The sequence below is a fragment of the Canis lupus genome, chromosome 10 (assembly GCF_048164855.1).
Source record: "Canis lupus baileyi chromosome 10, mCanLup2.hap1, whole genome shotgun sequence".
In the NCBI taxonomy this organism is placed as follows: Eukaryota; Metazoa; Chordata; class Mammalia; order Carnivora; family Canidae; genus Canis; species Canis lupus.
The window spans coordinates 53,090,498-53,107,397 of NC_132847.1; the positions used below are offsets into that span (position 1 = coordinate 53,090,498).

Here is a 16,900-nt window from a genome sequence, read left to right on the forward strand (position 1 = left end):
TTCCTAACTTGGATTTTTGAAACCTTTCAGCAAGCCATCTGTTTTCTAATTCATTCCTGGGCCCAACACTTCTATTCTCTGCCCATTTATTTATACATTTGTTACCTGATTGACTTCTGTGGTTATTGTCATATTTCTCCAACACTGAACTTCTGAATTTCCCTGAGAGTCTTACCCTGCTGACAGCAATCTCACAGCCAAAAATGTCTTTGTGCTCAAAGTCTCTGAAGAGGCTATTTTGGTAACTTCTCCAGAATCCAGTCCTCCACCCGGCTGCCATGGCGAGCCCTCAGTCTGTGCTTATCCTAAGCTTGGAAGTGTCAAGGGTACAAAGACATTTGAGTTATGTTGCCTTCCTGCTCTTGAGGCACTTCACTATCTGGTTACCAAGATAAGACTAATTCACACAAAGCAGAAGCCAATAATCTAGAACAAATAGAATTGCATATCATTTGCAATGTCCAGGTTATAAATATCACATTTCGGAGGAGAGAAATCATAGTAAGGATCAGGATGGTCAGAGAGGGCTCCCGGGTAGAGTGACATAGAGGTTGGGTCTAAAAGTGTAGGCTGTGAGGGAAGGAGCATGTTCCAGATGGGAGAGAAACTTAAGAACGAAACTAGAACACAGAGCAATGGGCCACGGAGTGCATTTGGCAGTGAGAAATGTAGTCTATCTCTAGCAGAGGTGGAGATAGGTGGATTAGAGGGGACATGTGGCAGAAGATTGGGATGAGGTCTCTTGATGAAGGGCCAGTGCATTTAACTGATTTTAATATTTGAAACTGTGTTTTATAAAGTAGGCATACATAGACACTATACAACATTCAATGGGCAGAATAAGGTATGTAGGAAATATGTATGCTCACCCTTGTCTCTCATTTCCCAGCTTTCCTCTCTCGAGTCATTTATTCCTATCAGATTTCTGTGTATCTTTCCAAATGAGTCTAGCATAGCCAAAAATAAATGAATTATGCTTTTCTTCACAAATGGTAGTATGACAGTTTCCCTTTTATTTCGTTTAATAATACACATATATCTTATATGTACCATTAAGTTAACGGCTGTAATGTCTTCCTTGATATAACACAATTCCTCTTTAATTCTTTATTAATAGATATTTAGTTGTTTATAGTCTTTTGCTGTGAATAAAATGCTGACACAACCTTATATTATAAATCTATGTTACACATGTATGAGTATATAGGTAGGGAAAATTTCTGTGAATGAATTGACATTTTAACAATATTAAGCTTTTTGATCCATGGATATGGTATATCTCTCCATTTATTTAGGGTATCTTTAATTTGTCTCAGAAATGTTTTTTTGTACAAGTCTTATACATATTTTGTGAATTTACCCCTATTTAACATTTTATGATACTATTTTTAAAAAAAGGTTTTTATTCATTCATGAGAGACAGAGAGGGCGGGGGGAGAGGGCAGAGATATAGGCAGAGAGAGAGAAGTGGTCTCCCTGCAGGAGCCTGATGTGGGACCTGACCCTAGGACTCCAGGATCACGCCCTGGGCCAAAGGCAGGCGCTCAACCGCTCAGCCACCCAGGTGTCCCTTATGATGCTATTATAAGTGATATTGCTTTTTAATTTTAACTTCTAGTTTTTATTGTTAATATGTAGAAATAGAATTTGTTGTATCATATCCTGCAATCTTGTTAAATTCACAAATAGTTGTAATAGCTTTTTTGAAGTAAATTCTTTAGTATTTCCAAAATGATGATAATGCCTGACAATTTTCACCTCCTTTTCCAATTTGAAAGCCTTTTGTTTCTCTATTTTTACCCTATTGCAGTGACTAAAACATTCAGCATCATGTTGAATGGAAGTGGTGAGAGCAGACATCTTTGCCTTGTTACTGATCTTAGGGGGAAAACATTCTTTTTTCTTTCTGCTCCTCAGACTTGTAAATTTCAAAAGTCCTATTTTTACATCTGCTGATTCTTTCTTCTGTCTATACAAATCTGCCATTGAATTCCTCTAGTGAACCTTTCCTTTTACTTATTGTATTTTTTTCAGATTCAGGATTGTTAGTTTTGTTTTTTGTTTGTTTGTTTGTTTGTTTTAATACTTTCTATCATTTAGGGCACCTGGGTGGCTCAGTCAGTTAACCACTGAACTCTTTATCTTAGCTCAGGTCTCTATCTCATGATTGTGAGTTCAAGCCTGCATTGGGTATCACACTGGGTGTGGAGCCTACTTTTTTACAAAATTGGATGTCTTTGTTGATATTTTGTTCTTTTTTATTAAGTTTTATTTATTTAAGTAATCTCTACACTCAACATGGGGCTTGAACTCACAACCCTGAGATCAAGGGTTGCACGTTCTGACTGAGCCAGCCAACTGCCCCACATTTTGTTCCTTTATGATTGCCTTTAGTTCTTCATCTATGTTTTCCTTTAGTGTATATAATTTTTATTTATTTATTTTATTTTTTATTTTTTTTAATAAATTTATTTTTTATTGGTGTTCAATTTGTTAACATACAGGATAACACCAAGTGCTCATCCCGTCAAGTGCCCACCTCAGTGCCTGCCACCCAGTCACCCTCACCCCCTGCCCACCTCCCCTTCCACCACCCCTAGTTCATTTCCCAGTTAGGAGTCTTTCATGTTCTGTCTCCCTTTCTGATATTTCCCACTTATTTTTTCTCCTTTCCCCTTTATTCCCTTTCACTATTTTTTATATTCCCCAAATGAATGAGACCATATAATTTTTGTCCTTCTCCGATTGACTTATTTCACTCAGCATAATACCCTCCAGGTCCATCCACGTCAAAGCAAATGGTGGGTATTTGTCGTTTCTAATGGCTGAGTAATATTCCATTGTATACATAAACCACATCTTCTTTATCCATTCATCTTTCGATGGACACTGAGGCTCCTTCCACAGTTGGGCTATCGTGGACATTGCTGCTATAAACATCAGGGTGCAGGTGTCCCGGCGTTTCATTGCATCTGTATCTTTGGGGTAAATCCCCAGCAGTGCAATTGCTGGGTCATAGAGCAGATCTATTTTTAACTCTTTGAGGAACCTCCACACAGTTTTCCAGAGTGGCTGCACCAGTTCACATTCCCACCAACAGTGCAAGAGGGTTCCCTTTACTCCACATCCTCTCCAACATTTGTTGTTGCCTGTCTTGTTAATTTTCCCCATTCTCACTGGTGTGAGGTGGTATCTCATTGTGGTTTTGATTTGTATTTCCCTGATGGCAAGTGATGCAGAGTATTTTCTCATGTGCTTGTTGGTCATGTCTATGTCTTCCTCTGTGAGATTTCTGTTCATGTCTTTTGCCCATTTCATGATTGGATTGTTTGTTTCTTTGGTGTTGAGTTTAATAAGTTCTTTATACATCTTGGAAACTAGCCCTTTATCTGATAGGTCATTTGCAAATATCTTCTCCCATTCTGTAGGTTGTCTTTTAGTTTTGTTGACTGTATCCTTTGCTGTGCAAAAGCTTCTTCAAATTGGCAAAGAAGTCAAACTCTCCCTCTTCGCTGATGACATGATACTCTATATAGAAAACCCAAAAGACTCCACCCCAAGATTGCTGGAACTCATACAGCAATTTGGCAGTGTCGCAGGATACAAAATAAATGCCCAGAAGTCAGTGGCATTTCTATACACTAACAATGAGACTGAAGAAAGAGAAATTAAGGAGTCAATCCCATGTACAATTGCACCCAAAAGCATAAGATACCTAGGAATAACCCTAACCAAAGAGATAAAGGATCTATACCCTAAAAACTAAGAACTATAGAACACTTCTGAAAGAAATTGAGGAAGACACAAAGAGATGGAAAAATGTTCCATGCTCATGGATTGGAAGAATTAATATTGTGAAAATGTCAATGTTACCCAGGACAATTTACACGTTTAATGCAATCCCTATCAAAATACCATGGACTTTCTTCAGAGAGTTGGAACAAATTATTTTAAGTTTTGTGTGGAATCAGAAAAGACCCCGAATAGCCAGGGGAAATTTCAAAAGGAAAACCATAGGTGGGGGCATTACAATGCCAGATTTCAGGTTGTACTACAAAGCTGTGGTCATCAAAACAGTGTGGTACTGGCACAAAGACAGACACATAGATCAATGGAACAGAATAGAGAATCCAGAAGTGGACCCTCAACTTTATGGTCAACTAATATTTGACAAAGGAGGAAAGACTATCCACTGGAAAAAAGACAGTCTCTTCAATAAATGGTGCTGGGAAAATTGGACATCCACATGCAGAAGAATGAAACTAGACCACTCTCTTGCACCATACACAAAGATAAACTCAAAACGGATGAAAGATCTAAATGTGAGACAAGATTCCATCAAAATCCTAGAGGAGAACACAGGCAACACCCTTTTTGAACTCGGCCACAGTAACTTCTTGCAAGATACATCCACGAACGCAAAAGAAACAAAAGCAAAAATGCACTATTGGGACTTCCTTTAGTGTATATAAGATGGTTTTTTAAAAATCTTTGTCTAGTAAGTCTAATGCTTGTGTTCATCTAGGGACAGTTTTGGCCAGTTTATTTTTCCCCTTTACGTCAACTATACTCTCCTTTTCTTTTTTTTTTTTTCTCCTTTTCTTTTTAATCCTTGTAATTTTTTTTTTCCACAGGCAGGTGAAACAATTTTATTTCACAGTTGTCTTTAAAACCACAAAGACATTATGTTCTTTATGTAAAAACATTAGTACAGATAACTATACTTTCTAGAAAATGATTATATAGACCCCTCAAAGAAAAATGCACACCATTATATGGTTCAGACAAGTTACTTGGGAAAAACACATTTGGACCGATTCCTAAAACATACCAGAAGACCACGCTGCATCTTTTGGTTCAAAGTATAGATTACTGTCATCAGTAAGGGCTCCTGCATTCTCACATATTTGATAATACACATATAGACTGGTTTGTGACTTAATGCTCCATTGGTTCATCAGCCTTTTCTGCAGGTTCATCAGCAGGTTGAGTAGGCTGTGCCTTTCTCTGTGGTCTTTCTTCAAGACCTTCCAGGAATGGAGATACATCATCATCATCATAAATCGTAAATTCCAAGTCTTTACCAACAATTCCAATGGAAACATTCTTTGTAGTTAGGTCCTGTTCTGCAGGAAGTGTCTCTCATAAGGCATGCAGACCATGTTTAACCAGTTCATTCAAATTGCACTCCATAAACCCAGACATATGTCTCTCCAAGTAAGTACGAGCTGATTGAGAACGGGCTCCAATGGACATGGCTCTACAGTCAAAATAGTTGGCAGATGGACAGGTTTGGAAAATGTGAGGGCCCATATCATCATTACCAGCAATAAGGAGTCCAACACCATATGGTCTCCGGACATACCTTTGTGTTGGTATCTGGGTCTTGCTTCCAATTAGAGATACAAGACGAGACACAGGAAGAGGTCTGTCAAATACAAATCTGGAATCCAAACACTCCTGGCGCATAAAATTACATAACAGTCTAGTATCAGCAGTAAGTCCCACAATTGAGATACCAATATGGTTATCAACATGAAGAATTTTCTTCTGATGAGCTGCAAGCTCTGACTGTGCTCTCTTCAATGCAACCAACACTGCAATGGTTTTTGATTTCAGACCAGCTGTGGCTGGACCTTGTTTGACAGCTTCCATTGCATATTCAATTTGATGAATCCTGCCCTGAGGGCTCCAAACAGTGACGTCATTGTCATACTGGTTGCGAAACATGGTTCTGGCGTGGGTCCCGCTGTGGCCTCCGGCCTGTAATTTTTTTTTTTTTTTAAAGATTGGGCACTTGTGAAAACAGTCACCTGTCTCAGTCTTTGCAGACTGGCTCTATTCTGGGGCAGTCCTTTTCTAATTAGCTAGAGAGGCTCAGAGCCTAGGGATAAGCAAAATATAAAAATTTAAGGTCTTTTCAGTTCTTTTCACAAGTCTGTCTTGGCCAGGACTGATCATGGCCTTTTTAATTCCCTTAAATATGTGGCTGCTTCTGAATGTCCAAGTCTTTCAAAGAATCTCACTCAGCTTCTCCTTTGGGCTTTTTATGGTCTATTATATGTCCTACTCAAAATCTTTTGCTCATGAGTTGGTAGTCCCCTTGCAGCTTTCATGAGTAGCAGCTACCTCTTCTTGCTGCATGAACTCCAAATAAGGGGGGATAGATAAGTCCTTCAGGCAGCCCCCACATAGGTTCAAATGTTCAAATATGGTCTGTTCTGCTCTGTTTGGTTTAAGGAAGGGAATTGGGAATTGGGCTGCCACTCTGTCTAGACCAAAACCTCACCACACTGGGGAAGGGGTGGAGCAAAGGCAAGTAAACATGAAATAAATTTTCCTACTGTTTTTAATATGTATTTTTTTATTGTACATTTGCTTGGTCGCTACAGACCTTTGACTACTTTCCATGGCTCATATAAGGTTATTATAGTTGTTAGTTTCTGGATTTTTTTAAATGTTTCCATGGGAGAGTGAGGACTTGGAGCTTCCTAGTCCACCTCTTTTTTCTACAAATATTGTTGAGCTGTGTTTTGTAATTCATTAAGTTCTTGGAACAGTTTGATGCTTTCAGGTGTTCCTTATAAACTTTATTAGGCAGATCCTACCAACATTTAGTCCAAGATTAATTTTTACTTACTGTTGAGTCAAGGCCTTGTTTATACTCCATCCAATGTCCCATTTATTTTGATGTTTTCTACTCTGTTGGAATAAATACTTTTTCTACCTCTGTGTGATCTCTGGGTATTACGCTTTTATATCTTAGGAATTTTTAAAAAGTCCTATCTCAGGTACTTTTCTTACATGCATATACTGACTAGTCCCTTGTGAACACTTGAGGGAGACCTTCTTCAGATCTTAAGAGTTCTCTCTCTGTCCAGCACTTTCTTTTCAGATACGATGCCATGGCCATCTCTAACTCCCAGCTCCATCTCCTCAACTCATAGACTGTCAAGTTCTACTTGGGTTCCTCCTTACTATGCCACAACGTGGGAACTTTGTCCAGGCCATAAGCTGACACAACTGTAGAGCTCACCTCATTGATTTCCTATCTCTCAGTGATCTCTATCATTTGTTGCTTGATGTCTAATGTCTTAAGAGTTATTGTTTATTTTGTCTAGTTCTGTAGTTGCTATAGATAGTAGGGTAAATGTGGGCCCTGTTACTCCATCTTGACCAAAAGTGAGAGTCTCGACAGAGTTGTAAAGTTTTCTTTCTATGGTTCTTGCTTTATTTTAATTAGGGCTTATTCCTATGTTTTATTTTATTTTTGCTATTAGAAATAAGTGCTATTCAGTTCTATTTACTAACTTCATAAACAGGATTAAAAATGTCAGTTTATTTCCTTTGGCTTCTGTTATCTGAACACAATTTTTATATCTTTCAGTCTAATTTTTATTCCTCTTTTTTCCTTGTCTAATTATGTTGGCTTGCACAGAGTTGTCCTGCTCCTACTTTATTTTTTTAAAAAATATTTTATCTAGTTATTCATGAGAGACATAGAGAGAGGCAGAGACATAGGCAGAGGGAGAAGCAGGCTCCCTGTGGGGATCCCGATGCAGGACTGGATCCTAGAACTGTGGGATCACGCCCTGAGCTGAAGGCAGATGCTCAACTGCTGAGCCATCCAGGTGTCCCGACCTGCTCCTACTTTAATGAGAAGGTAGATGTTGATGATTTTTGCAAGAAGATTTTTAAAGATTGTTAAAGAAGATGTGATATATATGTATATCTCTTTCTTTACAGATACTATGCATACATTTTTTAATATTACTCAGACATAAGAAAGGAATGAAATCTTGCCAACTACAGTGACATTGATGGAGCTAGAGGGTATTATCCTATGCAAAATAAGTCAGTCAGAGAAAGACAAATACCATGTGATTTCACTCATACATGGAACTTAAGAAACAAAACAAACGTAATAAGGGAAAAAGGAGTGAGAGGCAAACCAAAAAACAGATTCTTAACTACAGACATCAAACAGATGGTTACTAGAGGGGAGGTGGATGAGAAGATGAGTTAAAAAGATGATGGGGAATAAGGAGTGTGCGTGTGGTGAGCACTAGGTGTTGTATGTAAGTGTTGAATCACTAAATTGTACACCTGAAACTAATATTACACTGTGTATTTACTAACTGGAATTTAAATAAAAACTTTAAAAATTAAAAAAATTGCGCGTGTGTATGTGTGTGTGTTGAGAATGTGAGTGTATAATCATGTTAAGAATTCTATTTTATATACAATTTTTATAAAGAATAGTTGTTGAATCCGCTTCAGATAATGATGGAGTAACCGAACTACATTATGCCTCCAGTTGTAAGGAAGTACAAAATGAGACCAAATACATGCACAAGTTGTGTGGACAGTAGCACAGTGGACTTTGATCTTTTAGACAGGAGAAACACACGAGTAAAGCTTCAAAATTGCCCCAGGATTCTGTCTGGAGTCACCCTGTGGACTATTGTAGAGAAAGGTGAGACCCAAACAGAGCACAGTTGTATTGCTATGCTCTGGAAGTAGAGTTAAGCATTTCTGGCTTTTTTTTTTTTTTTTTTTTTAAGATTTTATTTATCCATGAGAGACCGAGAGAGAGAGGCAGAGACAGAGGCAGAGGGAGAAGCAGGCTCCATGCAGGGAGCCTAACATGGGACTCGATCCAGGGTCTCCAGGATCAGGCCCTGGGCTGAAGGCGGCGCTAATCCACTGACCCACCCAGGGTGCCCCATTTCTGGCTTTTGAGCTTTTCTGTAGCTGTGCAGAAAAGGAGAACTGGGAAGATGTACAATGTGCCCTTTATGTTTCTGGTTGAATGATAATTTGCACATGTACAGAAGAAGATTCTGTACAATCTAGTTAAGGACAGCTGCTAGAGAGCTGTGAGCTGAATTGAATTTCAGGAGGTTTCACTGTTGTGTTAGACATAGGAGTCCAGTGGACCAAGATGGAGAGAACTCACTGAACATCATAGACACTCAATTGTCCTTCCAGAAAGGCCACTCTGTAGGATAGGACTACTCTAGACCTAGATAAGGGCCACTCTAGTCCCATCCTAACAAAGGTTGGCACAGCTTTTGAAAAAAAAGTGTTATTGATCTGCTAGTAAATTAACTGTGTGCCAGAACAAACCTCAATATTTTCTAAATGTGAGGCTGAGGTACAGAAGTTACAAGATTATCCTTGAACATCTTCTTGTGGATAAAGTATAGAAGTGCTCAAAGAATCATGAAGACATATCACAAGGGCACAGCGGCCAACTTAAAGAGGCTGCCACTGGGCAAGTGTGGGACAATTTGAGCATCAAAATAGTGGTAATAATAAATTATAACATATTGAATTAAATAAGAATTAGTTCTTACTGATATAAATATGAGAGGGAGGAAAGTTCCTTATAGAAGATTGTCAACTTATATAGAAGGAATGATAATGTTAGAAAGTCTATAATGATTGCCACGACTAGTATGTGAAAGTTTGAGGAAGAACAGAATATTTTCATAGATTCAGAGTATCTTCTCACTAGTTAAGGCACCACCTTAACCAAACCAATCATTATCAGTATTGGGACAAATAAAATCATATGCCCCCTGATATAATGCACTAAGAAGAACACAGTATCACTTCTGTTGTAGAACGGTCAAGAGTGCAAAACTTGAAACACTGGACAAATGGAGGGACAGTCTTCCAAATAACTGTATTCTTCCAACAATAAGAGACAAGACAACTGAATGTAATGCATGAGGGAAAAGCCAGCTATAAAGGACATTAGGGGAGTAACACTGTCAGTTTTACTCTTTAGAAATTACTTTATTTGCTTTTTTGGGGGAAAGATTTTAGGGGAGCAAGCATAGAACAAGGATCATTAAGATACCATTGTCTAGCTCCAGACTATTAGGTTGCTCTACGTAGTTCCAGCTGGACATGGTCGGATTTTAGATGGACTTTTTAGCAGTAGACTTGGTAAGAAGTTGTGTATTTTGGAGACACATCTACTGGTGGATTGAATGTTGGGTGTGAAGGTAAAAATATAGATTTAAGGAGGAGCCTGGGTGGCTCAGTTGGTTAAGTGTCCAACTCTTGGTTTCGGCTCAGTCATGATCTTATGGGTTGTGAGAAAGACCCGTAGCAGGAAGTCTTCTTGGGGATTCTTTCCCTCTGCCCCTCCCCCCACTGCGTGCACTCTTTCTCTCTCTTTCTCTCCCCCCCTCAAAATAAATGAGTCTTTAAAAAATAATTAAGGAAAATCTCTAGGTTATTATTGGCTTGGGGAATTGGATGGGTGGTGCTATTTAATGATAAGGTAAAGGCTTGGGGACTATGGATTTTGGGGAATGGGGGATGAATATTCACATTTGGCTTTATTATGTTGGAGGTGCGTATTACTCATTTAAGCAGAAATGTCATATGAGGAATTGGATTTACAGGTCTAGAAGTCAGGGTGTAGGTCTCACCTAGAAATATAAAGTAAAAATCAGTATCTAGGCATAATTGAAGTTATGTTACGTGGCCAGATAAAATCTTGGAGAGAGTATAACCAGAAAAGAACAGAATTAAGCAGGCTAAACAGAGATCTGGTAGAGGAAGAAGGGCCAGCAAAGGAAATCAGAAGGAACAGATAGTGTGTTTGAGGAAAAAAGGGAGTGTGTTTAGTCATTGAATTGGAGTTCATAAGCCAAAGAAAGGAAACAATCAATCAAATCAATCAAATGGACAAATAAAGTATGCCATATCCATAAGGTGAAATACTATTTAGCAAATAGGGGATCCCTGGGTGGCTCAGCCTTTGGCCCAGGGCATGATCCTGGAGTCCCGGGATCAAGTCCCACAAGGCTCCCTGCATGGAGCCTGCTTCTCCCTCTGCCTGTGTCTCTGCCTCTCCATCTCTCTATCTCTCATGAATAAATAAAATCTTTAAAAAAAATTATTTAGCAAATAAAGTACTGACTGATATATGCTACAATGTAGGCGACCTGTCAAAAACATGCTAAGTGAAGAAGCCAGTCACAAAAGACCACATATTGTAGTTTTACAATACATTTCACAACATAGTACTCCATTTATATGAAATGCCCAGGAAAGGCAAATATAGACAGATATTATGTTAATTTTTCAGGCCTTTGGGCAGTGAGGGGAAGTAAGAGGTGAGGATGGGATATGCTAATGGTTATAAAGTTTCTTACTGGAGGGACAGCTGGGTGGTTCAGCTGTTGGGTTCTGCCTTTGGCTCAGGGTGTGATCCTGGAGTCGCAGGATCAAGTCCTGCATCAGGCTCCCTCCATGGAACCTGCTTCTACCTCTGCCTCTATCTCTGCCTCTCTCTCTGTGTATCTCTCATGAATAGATAAATAAAAGCTTAACAACAACAACAACAACAACAAAGTTTCTTATTGGCGTAATGAAAAAAGTCTGAAGTTGATTATGATGATGGTGACACAACTCTGCAAACAGACTATGCCCCACTAAATTGTAAACTTTAAATGAGTATGATATATGCATTATATCTTGATAAAGTTAGAATTTTTTAAAATGTGAAATAAAGATTTTAGACATAAAAAGCTGAAAGAATTCATCACCCTACAAAAAATTTTAAAGGAAATCATTCAGGCAGAAGGAAAATGACAGAAGATGGAAATAAGAATTATAAAAAAGTAATGACGAGAACTACAGGGACACCTGGGTGGCTCAGCAGTTGAGCCTCTTCCTTTGGCTCAGGGCATGGTCCCTGGTCGGGGGATTGAGTCCTGCATCAGGCTCTGGGCAGGGAGCCTGCTTCTTTCTCTGCCGTGTCCCTGCCGCTCTTTCTGTGTCTCTCATGAATAAATAAATAAAACCTTTAAAAAAAAAAAACTACAAATGATTAGAATGCAGGTAAACATATATTTTCCTATTATTCATGTCTCTTTAAAGATAAATGACTGAACAGAAATAACAATAATGTGCATTTAAAATATATGTATAAGTAAAATATATGACAATAAGGCCATAAAGGCATAGAGTGGAGAAATAGAAATATATTATTATAAATTTCTCATATTATATATGAAATGTATTAGTGACACTTGAAGGTAGTTGGTAATATGTTTAATACTTAAACCATAAACCCTAGTATAACAACCAAAATAACAAAAACAAATAATTATAGAAAATCAAATGAGATCAAATGGGTCACAGAAAACACTGAATTCAAAAGAAGGCAGAAGTAAAGAGGAAAAAATGAAACAAAGAACACTGAAAATGAATAGTAGGATGATAAGCTGAAACCCAACTATGTCAGTAATAATAATCAAAATAGGAAGGCAGAGGTTGAGTAATTGAAAAAGCAAGACTGAATTGTATGCTGCCCATAAGAAGCAAATTTCAAATATAAAGACAAATCTGCTAAAAGGATAGAAAAAAGATAAAGCATGCTAATTCTAATAAAAAGAAAGCTGCAGTGGCCATATTAATCTTAGGCGAAGATTTCACAGCAAAGAGTAGGAACACAGATAAAAGTCATTTTATAGTGATAAATGGGTTAATTAATCAAGAGAACGTAACAGTCCTAAATATTTTTGCTCCGAATAACACAGCTTCACAGAAAGTAAAAAAGGACTGAGGAGAAATAAATCTATCGTATTCAGAGATTTCAAGAACCATTTCTCAATAACTGATAGAAAAAGTAAAAGAAAGTCAGTAAAATATAAAAGGCTTGAACAATGCCTCAATTTATATTAATTATATGTTAATTTATATTAACTTAATATAAATGTCCTTCATAAGAATATTTCACCCAGTAACAGCAGAATATACATGTTCTTCACATGCACATGAAACATTGCATTGTCATAATGCAAATATCAATAAATTTAAAAGAATTCAAGTTATACAAAATGTGTTCTCTGACTGAAATGGAATTAAATTAGAAATTCAATTACAGAAATACATCTGGAAAAGCACCAAATATTTGGAAACAAAATAAGACATTTCTAAATAAAGGAAAAATCTAAAGGGCAATTAAAAGCATTTTAAAATATATTCTGGATGAAAAGGAGAATAAAATTTGTAGGGTGCAGGGAGAAATGTATAGTACTAACTAGATCTATGCAAAACCCCTCTCCCATCAACAATTTCAGGTTCTACATTAGAAACAAGATAAAAAGGGGAGGATCCCGGGGTGGCTCAGCGGTTTAGCGCCTGCCTTTGGCCCAGGGCGCGAACATGGAGTCCCGGGATGGAGTCCCATGTTGGGCTCCCTGCATGGAGCCTGCTTCTCCCTCTGCCTGTGTCTCTGCCTCTCTCTCTCTCTCTCTGTCTCTCAGGAATAAATAAATAAATAAATAAATAAATAAATGTTTTTTAAAATAAACAAAATAAAAAGAGCAAATAAAATTCAAAGCAAGCAAAAGGAAGGAAATAATAAATATGAGAAATCTATAAAATGGAAAAGAGATACAACAGAGAAAATGGATAATTCCAAAAGCTGTTGCTTTGAGAAATTAATAAAATTGATAAACTCTAGCCAGACTTATCAGGAAAAATAGAGGGTTGAAATTACCAATATAAGGAATGAGAGAGGTGACTGTACCACCAATCTTACAGATAGCAAAAGAAGAACAAGAGGCTATTATGAACAACTTTATGCCAATAAATTCAACTTAGATGAAAATGACAAATTTCTTACAAAATGCAAACTATCAAGACCTTCTTGAGAAGAAATAAACAAGTGGCCCTATAGCTATAAAGGAAATAGAATTTTTAGTCAAAGACCTTCCCAAAAATAAATCTCCAGGTCCAGGTGTCTTCATTGGTTTCATTCTACCAAACATTTAAGAAAAAAAAATACCAATTCTCCAAATTCTTTTATTATTTTATTTTCCTATTAGAATCTTTTATTCTGAATTTGTTGGTGCTTCAAGAAAACAGCTTTGCCCATAATTCACTGTGCCCTGAACTAATGACACCAACTTATATTTGGCCAATTAGGAACAATGCCAAACCACATTCTTCTTAGGTCTATTCAGTTAATAAATGGCACTTAACTGATAGTTTCTTTCATATAATTTTTTTTGTTTTGTTTTTTGTTTTGTTTTTGTTTTTTTTTATAATCTTTTTTTAATATATTTTTTAGATTTTTTATTTTTGGTAGTCACAGAGAGAGAGAGAGAGAGGGGCAGAGACATAGGTAGAGGGAGAAGCAGGCTCCATGCACCGGGAGCCCGACGTGGGATTCGATCCCAGGTCTCCAGGATCGCGCCCTGGGCCAAAGGCAGGCACCAAACCGCTGCGCCACCCAGGGATCCCTCTTTCATATAATCTTTAACAAGAACTCATAAGTTGCATTGATTATGCCCCAAGAGATGAGGGATCGATGGTAATTCAGATGAGCACCTCTGAAAAGATTTGTCAGCTTACTGTTCCGCTCTAGCCAGATTTTCTGGAAAACCTTGGGAAAAGACTGAAATTCCCCACCAATCTGAGACTGCATTCGAGTTTTCACAACATTAAATGGGAAAAACAAGATTCCCAACATAGCACCCAACGGACCTCCACAGACAAAATCATTGACCAAGTGGGTGCTGTGAGTTTTGGCGGTAGGCAGATGCTCCTTAATGGGACCTCGAAGGCCAAAGAAAAGGACATTGCTGAATCCATTGCGGAAAAGAACAGGTACCAAGCCTCGATAATACTCTCTTAATTCCATGGCATTTGAGTGCCTTGAAAGCCTGGCAAGTGTTTGTAAATTTGTCATGATGCTTATGGTCTTGAAGCAATGTCTGAACTCTTTCCAATGGAGTGAACATCGCTTCTGTTGTGCCTGCAAGTACTGCTGCCACACTGCGGGTTGCAAACCCAGGGGTACTGATATGCTTCCGGAGAAGGCAAGATAAGTCCTCGTACAGACCAAACATAAGTGCCAGTGTAGTTGTCTTCTGCATCAGTGGGGGAAGGATTCCGCGGTACAAGTTTCGAAAGCCATCCCTCCTCAACTGAAGCACCGCATCCCGGGTTTTGATTCCATACAGCTGCTGCCTAAAGAGCACCTTCTGAACGGGAAATGGGATTGCTACATTGTTGAAAGCTGCACACTAATGCTTCATTTCACCAACATTTGCAATGTGAGGTGACAGATTTTGTTTTGAAGATGTTAGGATGGGCGGTCGGTCTCTTTTCATGAGCTTCTGAATCCACCATGTTGCTTAAGATCTTTCTTCTTCATGAAAGATATTTTTAACCTGAAATATCCAGGTCCATGACAGTCTTGCCACAGAAAAAAAAAAAAAAAAAGTAACCAATGGTAGCCATCTCTCTGCTAGATCATGCCATCGCCGCGGGCTCCCGGTACCGCCAGACCTCAGGTCCTCGAGCCGGCGAGCAGTGGCTGCGCAGGCGCAGACCTTTCCACAAACTCTTTTTAGAGCAAAATTGAAGAGGAGGGGATATTTATCAAATTGCTCCATGAGGCCAGCACTACCTTGATGCCAAAACCAGGTAAGACATTACAAGAAATAAAAGTACAGATAAATATCCCCCACGAGCATAGATAGAAAACCTTTATACAAAATTTTAGCAAATTGAAACAAAAAATATAAAAAGGATAATACATCATGACCAAGTGGGGTTATCCCAGGAATGCAGAGTTGGCTTAAAATTTGAAAATCAATTGGTGTAAGTCATCATATTACCAAACTAAAGAAAAACAATTTGATCATCTCAATAGATGTAGAAAAGATATCTGACAAAATACAAGATGCCTTCCTGATTTTTTAAGTTCACAAACTAGAAAAGAATTCCTCCAGCTAATAAAGGTCATCTATGAACACCCCACAGCTAAGATCATAGTTAACGATGAAAGACTAGATGCATATTTGCTAAGATTAAAAACAATTCAAGGATATCTACTCTTAGAACTTCTGTTCAGCATTGTGCTAGAGGTTCTAGCCAGTGCTATGAGGCAAGGACAAGAACTAAAAGGATGAGCACTGGGTGTTATTCTATATGTTGGCAAATTGAACACCAATAAAAATAAATTTATTAAAAAATAATGAAAAATATAAAAAATTAAAAGTAAAAAAAAATTCAAAAGAAAAAAAGAACTAAAAGGCATCTAGTTGGAAATAAAGAAGGAAAGTTGCCTTTATTTACAGATGACATGCTCATCTCTAGAAAATCCTGTGGAATCTGCAAAACAAAATGCTATTAGAACTGGAAGTGAATTTAGCAAGGCTGTAAGATATAAAGCTGGTGCATAAATTCAATTGTACTTCTGTATACTCATTGTGAACAACTGGACATAGAAATTTCAAAAAACAATACCACTGAAAATAGCGTAAAAACATGAAATAGGGATAAACTTCTAGCAAAAATCTGCAAGGCCAATGTACTTCTGTTGTGCCCAAGATTGCGAATCCGAGAAACCGCCAAGGAGCCGACACCGATGCAAACACACGAGGGTTTATTTACAAGCTCGAGCCTGGGTCCAGGTATACCCCACGCAGCAGAGCAGGGACTTGGACCCCGAGACTAAGAGGCTTAGCAGCTTTATAGGAGCCAGTGGCCAATGGGATACGCAGAAAGTTGCATCGTCATGCTGGTCCACTGAGCCGGATTTCCGGTTAGGTGTGCCCGGTCTCTGACTAGGGCGGGGCAGTATGACTGAGCCGGATTTCCGATTAGGGTGTGTCCTGGTCTTTGACTGCGGAGGGGCAGTGCGCTAAGTAATAAGCAGGTCAGCGCAAGCGGGTGCAACCCAAAATAGAGTCAGTCCTGCTCTGCTTGTCTAGGGGTAGGGTATTTTGTTATTTTCCTGGGTCCCACACTTCAGCTGCAAAACACTGCTGAGAGAAATTAAATGAGACCTTAAAAAATGGAGAGATATACCTGTCCATTAGTCAGAATACTCAATATTATTATGATGTCACCTCTC

General features: G+C 38.3%; 1 long non-coding RNA gene and 2 pseudogenes across 1 annotated transcript in view; 1 reads left to right on the plus strand and 2 right to left on the minus strand.

The window, feature by feature from the left end:
* The window catches only part of LOC140641636 (uncharacterized), a 91,617-nt gene that overhangs the window by 19,322 nt on the left and 55,395 nt on the right, over positions 1 to 16,900 (plus strand). The gene's annotated exons all lie outside the window — the stretch shown is intronic.
* LOC140640962 (proteasome subunit alpha type-1 pseudogene) lies at positions 4,636 to 5,757 on the minus strand (annotated as a pseudogene).
* Positions 14,130 to 15,168, minus strand: LOC140640963 (mitochondrial nicotinamide adenine dinucleotide transporter SLC25A51-like; annotated as a pseudogene).